This window comes from Lemur catta, chromosome 14 (genome assembly GCF_020740605.2).
Source record: "Lemur catta isolate mLemCat1 chromosome 14, mLemCat1.pri, whole genome shotgun sequence".
NCBI lineage: Eukaryota > Metazoa > Chordata > Mammalia > Primates > Lemuridae > Lemur > Lemur catta.
The window spans coordinates 42,738,852-42,744,135 of NC_059141.1; the positions used below are offsets into that span (position 1 = coordinate 42,738,852).

Consider the following 5,284-nt stretch of genomic DNA (forward strand, 5'->3'; position numbering starts at 1 on the left):
ACTGAGTGGCTTATAAACAGCAGAAATTTGTTTTCCACCATTCTGGAGGCTGGAAGTCTGAGATCAGGAGGCCGGCAGATTCTATGTGTGACAAGGGGGGGTTCATAGACAGTCACCTTTGAGCTGGGTCCTCACATGTAGGAAAAGGAGCAAGAGAGCTCTCTGGGGCCTCTTTTATAAGGACACTAATCCCATTCATTAAGGCTCCACCCTCACGACCTAGTCACTTCCCAAAGTCCCCACCTCCTGATACCATCACATTGAGGGTTAGGATTTCAATGTATGAATTTTGGTAGGACACAGACATTCAGTCCTGAACATCCATGTTGTCACATCTGTCAAAATTTCCACTTTTAAAAGGACTCCATTGTATTTATATACCACATTTTGTTTATCCGTCCATTCTATCAATGGACACTTAGATTGCTCCCACCTTTTGGCTATGGTGAATAATTTTGCTGTGAACATGGGTGTACAAATACCTCTTAGAGTCTCTACTTCAATTCTTTTGGATATATACTCAGAAGTGGAATTTTGGGATCCTATGGTAATTCTATGTTTAATTTTTTGAGGAACTTCCATTCTGTTTTCAATAGTGGCTGCACCATTTTATATTCCCACCAACAGTACAGAAGTGTTCCAATGTCTCCACATCCTCAACAGCATTTATTATTTTTGAGGTTTTGATAATAGCCATCCTAATGGGTATGAGGTGGTATCTCCTTGGGGTTTTGATTTGTCTTTCCCTAATGATTAGTGACATTGAGCATCTTTTTGTGTGCTTCTTGGCCATTTATATATCTTCTTTGGAGAAATGTCTATTCAAGTCCTTTGCCCACCTTGTTTTACTGCTGTTAAGTAGAAAGAATTCTTTACGGTATTCTGATGTTAACCCCTTATCAGATGTATTACTTACAGATATTTTCTCCCATTCCATAGGTTGTCGTTTCACTCTGCTGATTGTGTTACACCCTGTTTTCAATTAGATATTTCCAGGAGGGGTGAGGACATGAAAGGAACTATGATTTTCTCTCCAGGCCAGCAATTTACGCTAAAGCAGGGATAGCCCCAACGCGTGTGCCCAGCCAGATAGAGGTGTAGATCTCTGAGGATTGTGACTTTTGGTATGAAGGGATCTAGCAGAAGTGAGGATATCTCGGACCGGTCTTTGTCCCTCCCCTGATTCCACAACCAAACAACTTGCCACACCCTCTTAATCCTTCCCTCTCCAGTATGGTGGCATCTGCCCTTCCTTTCCATTGTTCTGTGACTGCCCTTATTCAGACTTTTATGATTCTACTGTAGCAGATTCCCAAAGTGCTTGCTGTTGTTCAGAATACCATTGTGAAACACAGGCTGTACACTAAATGTTCTAGGTCCAAATAAATTTGAGAAATGCTGGATTAATTAAAACCAAACATATTTTAATTGCAGGACTTCTCAGAGCCTATACTATGTTAAAGAGGATTGCAAATCTCCAAAAAGAGATTTAGTGTAAAGGCTTCCTCACTTCCTGGGAGTTCTGCCTCAGCCTGGGGAAGTTTGAGGGGGTGGAATCGGCCCAGGGCATGACCCCTACCGCCCCCCCACCGTCCCCCCACCTTGCCCCCAGGCAGGCTGGTCGGCTGTGCGGGGAACGGTGGGGCGGGGGGCTCTGATTATGTAGCTGCTGAACACATTTAGGAAGGCAGATGGGAGAAGCACTGTTAGCTTTGAACTTTGAATTGATCTAAAAAAATACTAAAATATGGCAACAGCTTCCTGAATGGTCTCTCTGCCTCCACTCTCAGTCCCCCAACCTTCTGCTCTCACAGCTGAATTAACCTGCCTAAGATGCCATGAGGCATGAGGGATATCGCCCGTAGGCTACCAAAGGAAGCACATCAAAGGCTACTTGAGTTCTAGGTCCAACTCATCATTCTAGACATTTTGCTGACCCTGTACAAACCCTACACTTCGAATAAACTAGACTGAATGTCCCACCCAGAGAAGGCACAGCTTTCCCACTTTCCTACAAAAAGTGCCTCATGCCATCCCCTGGCAGAACCCTGCCATCCCTTGGGGACATCTGCTGACCTCTCATCTCTCCAGGCAGAAGGAATCTCTCCTTCATCCAGATTCCCCAACACCTTGTGTCACGTCGTACCATCTTTATTTATGTGGCATTATCCTCTCATACTGGATTTATTTTGTTGTTGAGGGAAGCAGACTATGCCTTTTCCATCTTTGGATTCTTTATCTTTCCTAATATTGGCTTTGAGAGGCCGAGGCAGGAGGACTCCTTGAGGCCAGGAGTTCAAGACCAGTGCAGGCAAAATAGCAAGACTCCCAGTTCTACCAAAAATAATTTTAAAAGAAATAATCCACGTGTGGTGGTGCACACCTGTAGTCCTACCTACTCGAGAGGCTGAGGCAGGAGGATCACTTGAGCTTAGGAGATTAAAGCTTCAGTGAGCTATGATGACACCACTGGACTCCAGCCTGGGCTACAGAGCAAGACCCTGTCTCTTAAAAAAAAATAACTTAAAAAAAACTCACAAGTAATAAATGAATTCATGTAAAATCCAAACAATACCAAAATATGAAGAGGGAAAAAAATCCACTCTCTGCTCTTACCCTTCTCTAACAGGAAACTTTCCTTAATGGTTGACTTTGTATCCTTCAAACACTTATACATTTAAGTACACATATGTGTGTGTGTATAAAAATATAAATAGTTTTAGGTGATAATTTTATTCGTTAAAACACAAATGAGATTACCGTGTATCTACTGTACTGTGACTTGCATTTTTCACTTTACAATATATCTTGAAGACCTTTCTGTGTCATTACATATAGATCTAACTTAGTTTTAGTGGCTTCATGACATTCCATTTATGGAGCACTATTCTAAATTTAACCATTCTTCTTGAAAATTTAGTTTGCTTCTTATTTTTCATAATTAAAATGAATGCTACAATTATCCTTGTACATGTATCTTTACATGCATTATATGAGTGGTCTGATATGTATAATAAGGGTATAATCCTGGGCAAATTGCTAAGAACAAAAAATTTTGATGATGGCAAATTGTCCACTAAAAAGCCAATAACAACAAGTATGTGTTCAATGAATAAATTTCAAGTAATAATTCTCTAAAGGGCTTTTCTCTCTGTTCCAGTGCCCAGCACAGGAATACATACAAATAGACAGTCGGTACACATTCCTGTTTAGCAATAGTAGTAACCAGTTTTGCAAATTCCTGTCAGTTGAATACAGCATGGGTAATAGTTTCTGTGAAAGCGATCTAAAGGTCTTAGCTTGACCACAAGCTTAATACAAGGCAAGATAAAGCAACACCTTAAAAACAACAGTAAAAACAACAACAAAAACAACTCTTTGGTTACATAAATAGAAGGATAATTTCTAGATCACAGGATCAAATAATCAGTTTAATTCAGCAAACATCTATCCCACAGACTTGCATAAGTTAGACTACATAATTTTCACTGGGGGCACTGGTCATAACAACCTGGGGATTACTAAATGATAAAACTCAGATGCCACGTCACACGAAGTAGAGTAGGAAAACTAGGATATTTAACCTAGAGAGGAGAAAACCTAGGGGGACCACGATCGCCATCTTGAGACAACATGAAAGGCTTGACGTGGGGAAAGAGGGGGCAGACATGCTCTCTGAACCAGCACTAATGGGTGGACCTGTCAGACAGAGAGATTCAACCCGGTTTGAGCTGACCACTTCCTTACCGCTTAGGTCATTCAACAATGGAATGAGCTGTCTCATGAGGTAATGAGGTTCCCATCCCTGAAGAGGTTGCAGAAGAGGGGTGTAGACTTTTAAGGATCTTGCAAAGGCTATCCTGAAGAGTAAGTTACGCAGCTCCAAGTGTCCTGTAAGCAGGGACAGAAATCAGCTTCCTAAGGACAAAGGAATGAGTTCCTGGTCTGCTTTCCCCTTATTCCAGCACCTCAACCTGCAGCACCTCGCACAATCCTTCCCTAACATCCTGATTCCTGCTGGGAAAAGAGAGCCAGGAGAAACTTAAGGGAAAGTTACAAAGAAGAAAAAACAAATAATATTAAAAACAGGCGTTGTCTTTGCCCAGTTCTCTGGTCACTTTTTTCTCTGCCTCTTCCCAGCCTTCACAGCGCCCCATAACCCTCCCTTCCATCCTCTCCCAGGACTTTCCTGATCTCTGATAATCCACCCTAAACTGGGCGTGACAAACAGGGTCACTCTCAAGAGCGTATTCCAAGCAATTGGTAGCGCCTGCCCAGAGGCCTGAATTGAGAGGGACTCTGATAATGCATCTGGGCTCAGGAGGGAAGAGCATGGCAGTTGGTCAGCGTTGTCTGTCCTGAGCTCCATGGAGCACAGGCCGTAGATCCAACGATCTTGCACGAAGATGCACTAAGATGTTAGTGCTTGCATATCCTTAGGGAGGAATGAGAGGTAATTTTTACAACATCTGTGGAAAGAGGGCAACGCTTAGCCTCCAAAGAGGGGCTTAGCAATAGTGGAGATGGAAAACCCCGTGGCATTTTAGTAGAGGCCACACCTGAGGGAAAGAAGTCCCTTCTGGTATCACCATAGCCCTATCACAGAGGTGACCTCCACTTCCATGCCCCATCAGCAGGCTCTGGGGGCCAAGGAGAGAAGGTGGATGTCAGCATCTTCTGCATCGTGTTTCCAACTTAGGGTCCTGGGATCAGGACGAATGGACTTTTGTCTAGAGATGACCATGCTCATCTCTCCCTCCCATCCTCTACCCCAAGACCCGAACCAAGGGACTGGGTGGAGAAATGGCTTCCCAAACTCTACACACTTTCCTCCTGTCTTCGACTTCATGACTGCCTGTCCCCTGGTCCTGCGAGGGCCTGTGAGCCTCTTTCAAGTGTCTCTGTCGCCCCTGGGCCAGACTCAGGCCCTGGGTCCCTTCACCAGGTAGCTCTGCCCACTCCCTGAGGCTCCCGCCCACCTCTCAGAGGCCCGGTCCAAGTATGATGGTGATGTCAGTGGCTTCTGGCTCCCTGCCTGCAGCCCACGCTTTCCTCCACAACAAAAATGCTTCAATTCTTCTGCCCCCATTGCCTTTCAAGTTGTCTGTCCCCGGCCTGCCACAAAGGGCTCTGTTCTCCTTTTGGTGTCTCCTCAGCACAGATTCAAGACCGCCCCAGGGCAAGGGTTGTGGTTGGTGGAGGGGGGGGAAGGAGAGACACTCAGGGCCTCTCATGTACACTTTTGACTGCACATGGAGGAAACTGAGGCCCAGAGAGGGAAAGG

General features: G+C 44.5%; 1 long non-coding RNA gene across 1 annotated transcript; it reads right to left on the reverse strand.

The window, feature by feature from the left end:
- Nucleotides 1-3,335: 3,335 nt before the first annotated feature.
- Nucleotides 3,336-4,959, reverse strand: LOC123649938. Its single transcript, XR_006739198.1, has 3 exons — nt 4,827-4,959; nt 4,560-4,640; nt 3,336-3,891 (listed from the first exon to the last, which is right to left on the reverse strand). It is a non-coding gene; the product is annotated as an uncharacterized LOC123649938 (long non-coding RNA).
- Nucleotides 4,960-5,284: the final 325 nt, after the last annotated feature.